This window comes from Ictalurus punctatus, chromosome 12 (assembly GCF_001660625.3).
Source record: "Ictalurus punctatus breed USDA103 chromosome 12, Coco_2.0, whole genome shotgun sequence".
Classification (NCBI taxonomy): Eukaryota; Metazoa; Chordata; class Actinopteri; order Siluriformes; family Ictaluridae; genus Ictalurus; species Ictalurus punctatus.
The window spans coordinates 1,552,669-1,563,906 of record NC_030427.2 but is presented as its reverse complement, the minus strand read 5'-3'; the positions used below and the strand labels follow the sequence as shown (position 1 = coordinate 1,563,906).

Here is an 11,238-nt window from a genome sequence, read left to right as displayed (position 1 = left end):
TCATAATGGACGCTACAGTGGCATGTAATAATTGTCGCTTACCGTACACGTTGTCTGGTAAAAAAAAAAAAATGTTTTAAACAAATTCTCTGTATTTACTTATACAAGTATTTTCCGGACGCATCTTGGTTACACACTGCTGAATGCGCTGAATGCAATGTGGTTTCAGAACACACCTAATTAACCTAATTAGCTAGTGAACCTTTGACAATTAGCAGACTACATCCTCAAAGTGAGCGTTTTAAAGCTAAACAATGAGACTTAATTGATAAACATGGCCTTCAAATTAGCTTGAGTTTAGTTGGCTAGCTAGCTAAGCATTAAAGCTTAATTTTCTTTCTTTTTTTTTTTGTTGTTTTTTTGCAGCGTGGTTTCTTAAAAATGATAAACAACCAAATTCCACACAGCAAATGTTAGCCATGTGAAATGTTAAGAGCAGTGGGGGAAATTTCCTCCATGTGATGTTTAGCTTCATAAATAAGTGAACTTGATGTTTTTTGGTGGTTTTGTTGCTGTTTACAGAGGGTGAGGTTATGGGGAGGCTGCCCCATCTGCTCTTCTGTGTGGAGTGTCTCTGCTCTCTGCAGTGTCCTCAGGACTCCAACTCCGTCCCCTCAGTCAGCTGTCCCGAGTGTAGGGTGAGTACTCTTCACAACTCCTGTCCATGCAGCCATCACTCCCTTACTGCGCTACAGCATGTCAACCAGCTTTCACAACTCTTTTTAGGGAAAGTAGCTAAAGCATGCTCAATTTGTCACCAGATGACACCATAGACTAATTTTTTCCAATTACTTATGATATGGCAATGAATATTACTAACTAGTTTTAAAAAAGAAAGCGAGGCAGATAGGGTGCCGATACTTGTAGAGTTGCATAGATATATCATGAACATGCACATTTTTTAACGCGTTTACAAATGAAGAAGGCAGGCAAAAAGAAGTCGTGAAAGGTGAGTAGTCTGAAGGAAATGGTTACTCGTTTGTCAGCATCAACAAGAAAAGTGTTTAAAATGAAGAACTATGGGACAGTAAAGTTTTTTTTAAACATAACTTTCTCAGATTTACTAAGTAGATAGCTTTAGTTGGTCATTACTACACACCATAACGTTAGATAAGTGTGTCTGAGTTTAGTATTTATGCAGACCTTTTATATATATATTTTTTTATGTCTCCACCACTAAGTCTGTCCATCCATCTAAGGTTCTCATTAATGCAATATCTCAAGAACCAGTGGTTGAATGTTTGTAGGAATTCTATAGACTATATAGTTGTTGTAACCAGCAGATGACTTGATTAGTATTTGGAATTGATAAACAAATATCAACAATCAAAAATAAACGAGGTCACAGCAGTTTCATGTTTAGGAACTCAAGGCCCTTTATTGTTTTTTTTTGGCTAGCTACGGTTTTGCCATCATTCCATGCTTCTGTGTGTCCTTGCTTTTGCATGAGATTCTTGTTTAGTGTGACATCTCAAGAACGAAAGGTTGAATGTTTTATAGTGTAGCAGCAGCGGCAGGTGGAACACAGACAGAGTGAGACTGGTTAAGAGAGCTTTTATTTTGTAGCATGGGAGTGCAGAAGGATCATGGGACACTCTGTCCTGGGGAAGCAGTCTGTGAGGGAGGTGTTAGAGAGGAGTGTGGTCGCTATGGGCCAGGCAGAGCGGTGTAGGCTGGTAGCAGAGTGCGGAGGGAGCGTAGGTAGTGGGGGTGAGGGCTCTTGGGGGGAGAGACTTGCTGTCGTCATCGTCATCTGCAAGACATAGAACAGAATTGATCAGCATAGACACGTAGACAAAAGCTGCTCAAGCTTCTGAGGTTGTGATGCCTTTTTATCCTCTCCAGTCTTCTCTGAGAGGGTGAGGAGTTGCAGTGTTTATCTGCTGCAAGTTGTGCTCTATTTCCCCACCTCATGCTCTGCTGCAGTCGACAACAGTGGTGCTGAAATGACTGTCTGTTCAGCACCTGGGTGGCAGTAGTGTGAGGAGCGTTTTTCACCTCTTCAACAGGTTCACATGGTACCTGTACGTTTCTGCTCGCTTACCGGCTGCTGCAGGCGTTATCGTCAGCTGCTGGAGGCTGGCCTCCATTAGTTGCTGCAGCATGGAATCCATGTTTTTATTTTTACATTTTTTATTATTATATATTTTTTCCTTTATTTTTTATTTGGCCGGGTCTGTGCTCATTCCCGCATCCTTCACCAGACTTACAAATGAGAAAATACAAAATACAAGCAAAGCAGTATATCAAGCAGAGAACACTGCAAGTAGTGCTACAATAGAAGATTTTTAATTGAGTTCTAGAAGATGCAAAAATGTAATCAGCCCTGAGATTCTAACCAGCGACCTTGGCATTCTTAACACCACGCACTATTTAACTGAGCTACATTGCCACATATATAATATATCATAATAGTTTCGAAGAGAATTTTTAAGCGAATATTTGTAAGTGTCCAAAATTATATGGACGGCGCTCCGTGCAGCGGGGAAAGCACTCAGACATAGCCCGGGGAGGGAGCGTCATGTCGCACAGACTCTGGCCAGCTCCAGGCCGATCATCGCTGATTTTTTCCCGGGTGTTGAAGAGTTACCATTGATGAAATTCTTACTTTACATTTATTTGGTAAAAAGCTTAGACTTTTCCGGAGCATTCTGCCGTTAGGGGCGATGAAGAGTTCCTGGATAGCAAGCACATTAGGCCGATTCTGGTAGAAATGCGCCACTGTCGGCTCAATGCCGGTATCGGTGAAAAGGTAATTGCCCAGAGCCCTGCTGACCGTTCACACCACTTCTCGCTGACAGACGGTTTTTGCTATGTGGGCCAATCTCGGCTGAAAGCAGGTGTACTTGCGGCAGGTCCATACTCGGTGTAGCGGTGTGTATCTGCTTTTTCAAGTTCGTTAAGTCACAGACGGGCCACAGCTAAAATTAAGGAGCTCAGCCGCCTGGAAAAAACTTTTGACGGTTAAATCAGTTAGGATACTCGAGGCTGCAGTCATTCTTCGTTTTCAAGAGGAATCATTTCAGCTGAAGAAGGTAAGTAATTTAATTGAGTAATTTCAGTCTACAATATTGTTTGATATTTAAAATGTCAGGGAGAAAATGTTTTTTAAAAATCTTTTCAACGGTATGTGTGATTGTGACAAGAACATCAGACGGTATCCTAGCAGCTAGCTAGCCGGCTAGCTAATTTAGGTTAAGTTAAGAGGCAGCTTGACACTTTTTTTTTATAAAGCTTTTTTAATTGCTCTACAAATAAGATAAACTCCTAGTTTATTCCTTCCGTTCCTGTTTTACTACTTTTTATTTAACTTTTTTAATATATTGTGTCAGAAAACCCACACAGTTTGCAGCATGCTGTGTCCCGTTATTAGATTATATTGTCCACTTGGCAGTATAACAGACCTGTTGTTCGGCTCAACACTGTATTTCTTATGTGCAATTCTTAGCCATAGTCTAGCAATATACTAATTTTTTGTCTCATTGAGTGATCCTGAAGGGATTGAATAAAGTTTAAATGCAACTGTATTTTACAGACAGCGATAAAGAGGGCAGGACCTGGTCAGACCTCCAGTCAGACGTGGAAGTGTCTGGGTAAAGACCACCAAGGTGTAAAACATGCAGATATTTGTTCAGCACATCGCTATTGCTATTCCTTGATGCTTTGAGAGCATATTCAAAGTTGTATTTTTCATGAAACATTGTAGAATTTGGCAATATAGTCAATATTTTACACTCTTACAGAGATGCTGCAGAACTGGCAGCCGATGGACGATATGCCGTGTGAGCGTATTCTTCTGCTTTCTGATTAACTTTCTTTGGTAGGTATTAATTAACCGTGATTTCCACTCAGCCATCTTACTGGAATTGTGTAGGTTACCAATAAGACTGAGGATGGAGTTGTATAGTTGTATAACAAAATATATTTTATTTTCTTTATCATAGCCATGCTGAGGGAGGTGTTGACTAAATTAGAGATGGTGCTGGACCAACAAACCACTGAGATTGCTTCAACTACAGGAGGTCCAGCTGCAGCCTTTGGATGTTGATGAAGATTTACTGCCCTGCAAGACCTTCCTCAACTGCGTAGTTTGGAGCGAAGGATGCAACAGAGCCCAGATTACAAGCAAGATCTGGTGAGAATTTTTTTTCTTTTTTTTTTGTTAACAACTACTTGCACAATTACACAGCGACTGAGAGCATTTCTGTTTTCTCAAGGTGACACACTCGTACTCAAAGCACAATGTTCAACACCACTTTGATATGAGGGAACAGTTATGACCTACTCTTTAGTAGAGATGGAAAACATGGAAAACACAAGCCGTGGTAATCCACGGCTAGATGTGCATTAAACGATTTTAATGCCTGATGTGGAGGAAATGAACCACTCGTTCAAATCGTTTAATGCACACCTAGCCATGGATTACCCCGCCTATACCATGGTCTTTCCACAATTAATAACGTTAAAGCTGTCATTGGTTTAGAAGCACAAACTTTGATTAGAAGTTTAAAATAATCGTTAATTTTTATTAGTTAAGTCGTTAGATCTGGAATTTTGCCCGATATATATCAGACACAGAGATAAAGTAGTATGATAAGATTACATTTATTCGAATGAATTGACAGATATCTATCAGAGAGAGAGAGAGAGAGAGATTAAGCGTGTATGAATTACCTGCATCATGTGTGCCTCTCAGCAGTCAGTGTTGCGCAACAGTAGTGTAGTAAAACTGAGAGTTGAATTACTTCAGAAACAGTGCTCTTACCACCTCGTTGCTGAGAAATATCATGTAGCTTTTCACCAGCAAAGCTATTTTTATTGTTAAAGTTGCAGACAGCGCTGGCAAGAGGTGTCTGTTCATATGAATGTCAATGTATGCTCGAGTGTCTGTGCGTGTGTGTGCATGTAGGCTGCGCATTGATTTAGAAATGATCACGGTGATCAAACTGACTGGAACTACCTGTGCAATAAACGGTTATAATGCACACCTTCCAGCCAATCAGAATCCAGTATTCACAATGACCATGGTATAAGCATAATTAATGCTTATGATTCATAATGACTGTATGATATGTATTGCTTTATTCCAAAGTTCATAGAAACCTCTTTACGCCTAAAGCTGCAGCGTTGGAGGTCGAGGGGACCATGAAGAGGTGGCTCCAGCTGGCATCAGATCAAGAGTGTGGGTGCAAGAGAAGTCTTTTGCAAAAAGAAGGTATGTAGAGTGTTTTAACTGTGGTGTTTTTGTGGTATTTGTTAAAATGTTCATACTGTAGTCTATTTTTAATTGTTCATAAAAAATGTTTTTAAAAAAATCCTTGCTGTTTTTAAGCGGTTGAATTAGTGTGCGTGTTTGTTGGTAGCTGGGTGGGTACACAGTTGCGGTCGGAAGTTTACATACCCCTTGCAGAATCTACAAAATATTAATACTCTTAACAAAATAAGATTGATCCTGTGTGATCGTTGGGAACTCCATTGTGCGAAACGTCCGCGTCGCTTCAACAAGGGGTAAGGTGCACACACAGTTTTTCTTTTGTTTGTGTCCTTGATGTCGCTGAGCAGCTAACAGGAATCCTGAAGAAGGACTAGCGCATTGGAGCGGTCGTGCTGCACGTGGGGGCAAACATCAGGCTGTGGCAGGCGGAGGTTCTGAAGAGGGACTTCTCCAGCCTGATCGAGACGGTACGAGGCAGATCACCCACCGCGAAGATCATCGTCTCTGGACCTCTTCCCTCATACAGAGGTGGAGCTGAAAGGCTCAGTAGACTTCTTGCTTTGAATGACTGGTTAGTTTCTTGGTGTAATGAACAGAATCTGCTGTTTGTTAATAACTGGAATCTGTTCTGGGATCGGAACTGCTGTCAGACAACATTTCCAAGACGCTACAGACCAAGTGACTGTCTACCGTAAGCACATTTTCCTACAATAACAAAGTTCATCATAAGCAATGTTCAGTTAATAGTCCAACACCTGTAGTACATTCTATAGAGACTGTGTCTGTTCCCTGAGCTATACAATTACATAGACAATTTCAGAATGTTTGTTTTAGTAACCTAATTAACCTAAAATTAGATCATACATCCAGCACCTTTAATCTGAAGCTAGGACTATTAAGCATTAGATCTCTTGCGTCTAAGGCTCTTATTGTTAACGACATCATTACTGATCAGGAATGTAATTTAATGTATTTAACGGAAACTTTGATTAAACCAAACGAGTACATAGCATTAAATGAAGCCAGTCCTCCTGGATACAGTTATGTACATCAGCCTCGTTCAGCTGGTAGAGGAGGAGGTGTTGGACTCCTCCATAGTCAAAATCTAGCCGTCACACAAAAACCTAGTAATAAATTTAATTCTTTTGAAATTCTTTATACCAGCATAACTTATGTAGCCACTAAAAATAAGTAAATTCCTCTAATTATTTTTTACGGGCCCCCAGGGCCATATGCTGAATTTCTTAGTGAATTTGCAAACTTTATCTCAAACCTGGTTGTGTCTGTAGATAAAGCATTAATCGTCTGTGATTTTAATATTCACTTTGATATCCAGAAGACCCTCTGAGAACAGCGGTTGTGTCCATCTTAGATTCAGTAGGGATTAATCAGAACGTAATCGGGCCTACTTATAATGGTGGTCACACTCTTGACCTCATACTAACATACGGATTAAATATAGAAAATATTATAATTTTTCCGCAGTCTAAAGTTGTCTCAGACCATTATCTTATCTCTTTCATAATACGAATGGATCATAATATTTCCACCTCGCCTTGCTACCGCATAAAGCGTGCTTTCACATCAGCTACTGCACCGAGCTTCATAAATAACCTCCCAGAGACATCAATTATATTTGGATCACCATCTGATCCGATAGAACTCGATTAGGTGACTGAAAGCTTCGAGTCAACACTCCGCTACATGCTAGATAGAGTGGCTCCACTCAAAAGAAAAATAATTAGAGAGAAAAAGCTAGCACCCTGGTATAACGATCAAACGCGAACCTTAAAACAGACAACTCGACAATTAGAACATAAATGGCGTCAAACCAAACTGGTGATATTTCAAACAGCATGGAAGGAGAACCTACTGAAATATAGGAAATCTCTTAGCGATGCTAGAAAAGTCTCTCCACCTTAATAGGAGACAACAAAAACAATTCTAGATTTCTATTCAACACAGTAGTAAAATTTACTAGGAATGAAACCACCACAGAGAGAAACACTCAATCACAATCATTACATAGCGGTGAAGATTTCATGGAACTTTTTTATTGGTAAAGTTGAAAATATTAGATGTGAAATTCAGGCTATTAAATTAAAACCAGACAGTATTATAACTAACCCTGTAGACGATGATCTAGCAATATCGGATTAATGTTTAGAATGTTTTACTCCCCTTAGAAAGACCGAACTAGCTTCATTAATCTCTACAGCAAATTCATCAACTTGCATACTAGATCCCGTACCTACATGTCTATTTAAACAGATTTGTCCTGGAGTAATTGAACCATTTTTAAATATAATCAACTCTTCCCTTAGCACTTGCTATGTACCTAAATCATTTAAATTAGCAGTTATTAAACCCCTGATTAAAAAACCTGATTGACCCGTCTCAACTGTCCAGCTATAGACCAATATCTAATCTCCCCTTCATCTCCAAGATCTTAGAAAAAGTTGTACACAGCAGTTATGCTCGTACTTACATAGGAATAACATTCATGAAATGTATCAGTCAGGACGTAGACCTCATCATAGCACAGAGACAGCGTTAGTTAAAGTAGTAAATGACCTTCTACTGACCTCTGATCAGGGTTTGTCTTGTTGCTTGTGTTACTTGACCTTAGTGCAGCTTTTGATACTATAGATCACACTATTCTCCTTGATAGATTAGAAAATGTTGGCATTAAGGGAACAGTCCTCTCCTGCCTCAGGTCTTATTAGACCGATCGTTATCAGTTCAGTTTGTAGATGTAAATGGAGACTTCTCCATGAATACCGAGGTTAAATTTGGTGTTCCACAAGGTTCTGTTTGAGGCCCACTGCTTTTTATTTTGTATATGCTACCTCTAGGTCAAATTATTCATAAACATGGAATGAATTTCCACTGTTATGCTGATGATACAGAGCTGTATGTTTGCAACTGAACAATAACAACAATAAACAACAACTGAAGAATAGCGATAAACTTCTGTTTTGTAAGTCAACTGTTTTGTAAGTCAAACTTTTTAATGTTCACCTGGAATTTGACTCCTATGTGACTAAATGATGGAATTGTATCTTATGTTGGACCATGTATTCCAGAGATTTTTTATTTGAATTTCTTGCTTACTTGAAGACGATGAGGCAGAGCAGCATCGGAGAGACAGTTCGCTCCATTCTCCAAAGAATCGGGGAGAACAGTCTGTAATGTATGTTTTTGTTGAACGTGTCAAAAGGTGGGAAGCTGGCTTTGACTGATCAGGATGAAGTGTATCGCCTTGTACACTGTGAGTATGAAGGATAAAAAATGTATACCGTAATTTTCGGACTATTGAGCGCACCTGAATATAAGCCGCACCCACTAACTTTAAAAAAAAAAAATTGTACATATATAGGCCGCACTTGTCTATAAGCCGCAGGTGTCCACGTTGTAACGCGAGATATTTACACAGAAAGATGTTACACAGAGAGATTTTTTTAACTTTTAATTAAATACATACCGTAAATGCTTTTTTTCCTGAACAGTGCATGCCAAGCTTACGTGCAGCAGCTCTATTTCCTTCTTCAACAGCCAGATCGATCGCCTTTAACTTGAAAGCTGCATCAAATGCATTTCTTCGTGTGTTTTCCATGATGAGGGTGTGTGCATGAAGTGCAAATGACTGATCTGAAGAATTTAGTGTGAGTGTGTTTGATTTAATTCGAACAATTTCATTGGCCCACTGTGACCTGTTCTGTAATTTCATTGGTCCGATGTGACGAGGCTAAATGTTTTGGCGGCATGAAGCTCGTTAGCCCGTAAAAATCCATAAATTAGCCGCATCATTGTTTAAGCCGCAGTGTTCCAAGTGTGTGAAAAAGGTAGCGGCTTATAGTCTGGAAATTACGGTACGTGACATTATATGCCTCCTTTGCAAACTCTTGAAAAGAAAGTCTTGCCTTCAGAAATTGGACATTTTCTCTGTTATTGCATTCCAAGGCTGAATGTTTTTGTTGATATTTATGTTACAGATATTGCCAAACAAGCACATGGACGTGAATATACTGTTGCCGGTTGCAGAGAGGCCATCGGCAGCTACCTAAAAAATGCCCCAGGCAGGAAAAGTGGCAAGAAACATATTATGAGTGTTTATGATGAAGGTTAGAATTTAAATCTACAACTTCTGTGATTCTTTTTCTTTTCTCGTTCATACAAATGTGCCATTGTGTAACACTGTTGACTGACTCATTAGTTTTTATATCCATTTGAAAAGCAAAAACCTTTCCACTATGCATATAACTGAAAGTGCATACATGCTCCAAACCTTTTGTGAATATTGATGATTGATTTGGAGGTTTCAAATTATGAGTGAATTGTGGTTCACTTTCTTGCGATCAGGAATGTGAAGCTAATGTCTGTAGTTTTACTGATTCCGAAATTGTTGGTTCAGACTGCATCATATAGTATACATGTATATACCAATGAAATGAAATGCCATATATTCAGATATATCCACTGGCTGTTCACAGCAGAGCTATGTGGGATCTCCAGTGCGTCCTGCAAGAATTGGGCCTGAGTCCAGTTCAGATTCAATTTTGTAATCTCATTCCTCTCCCTCGCGTGACAGCCTCCAAACAGTACAATTCTAATGAGCTTGAATATACGGGGAATTCCATTGGGTTTGATGTCTGACTAATTAAAGACCAACCTCTTCTATGAACACCTAACCAACTCATAATTAAAAAAAAATTATAAAAAAAAAAAAAAATGCACTTACACCTCTAGTCTGCACTTTGCTTCTTCTAGAATTCAATTAATAGATCTTGTATGGTAGCTGCTCTTGTATTGTTCTCTGCTTGATATATCGCTTTGCTTGTATCTTTCTTATTTGTAAGTCGCTTTGGATAAAAGCGTCTGCTAAGTGAATAAATGTAATGTAAATGTAATAAATTGTTTTCTTTGATTAGCAATACATAGGTACTATATCTGGCTGTTTTGTGTGTTGCAATATTGAATGTCATTTTTCAGCTATTCACTTTGTCTGCATTTACTAAAATTCATGCATGTTTATTAAAAATATTCAAGGAGTTTGTTAAACTATATAATTTTTGTCTATCATTCATAAGATTCATCATGGGAATTCCATAGACCAGAATCTAACATCCACATTATTGAAGCATTGTTTAATTACAGATTTTTTAAAGCATGCGGTATGTTATATGCTTTAATTGTATCTTGCCACATAATGTTGGAAAATGAGTACTTGTGTACTTTTCAAGAAATTAGATACAAAAAGAATTCCACATATCTGATTAGAAAAAATAGCATCGTAATGTGTGTAACTTTGTCTATAAATATTTGTGTAGTGTATTTACACCACATTGAGGTGTATATACAGGCAATTACAAAATACTATGAGCATATTGTTGAGTTTTTCTGGAATTCCATATCCCAGTTTTACTGTTTTATAAAGCACTGAATGGTTTGGGTCCAATATATATTTCTGATCTACTGGTACATTATGAACCATCCAGACCTCTGAGGTCATCTGGAACAGGTCTGCTTTCTGTTCCCAGAGTCAAAACTAAATGTGGAGAAGCAGCATTTAGTTTTTATTCTCCACATATCTGGAACAAACTCCCAGAAAACTGCAGATCTGCCAAAACTTTCAGTTCTTTTAAATCAAGACTGAAGAATTTTCTTTTTGCTGCTGCTTTTAAATCAATCATCAAGGTATTTTAATTAATATCTTATGCTGCACTGTAACCTTTTTAATCTGTTTTAACCTGTTTTTTATTGTTTTGTTTTTATTACTATATATATATATATATATAATATATATATAAATAATAGTTATTAATGTTCATCATCTAAAAAAACAAACATTATGTAATATACATAACAGTATATTTATCATAATGAAGTTCACTCATTAATAACGAATAATAAACATTTCTATACCCCCCACAATGTTGATAGAAATATAAAGTATGTGTGTGTATATATATATATATATATATATATATATATATAATGTGTGTGTGTGTGTGTGTGTGAAA

At 38.2% G+C, this 11,238-nt stretch overlaps 1 long non-coding RNA gene across 1 annotated transcript; it reads left to right on the top strand.

Moving 5' to 3' along the window:
• Positions 1-531: 531 nt before the first annotated feature.
• LOC128634174 (uncharacterized) lies at positions 532-4,108 on the top strand. The gene is made up of 3 exons (XR_008397431.1): positions 532-3,608; positions 3,744-3,820; positions 3,945-4,108. It is a non-coding gene; the product is annotated as an uncharacterized LOC128634174 (long non-coding RNA).
• Positions 4,109-11,238: the final 7,130 nt, after the last annotated feature.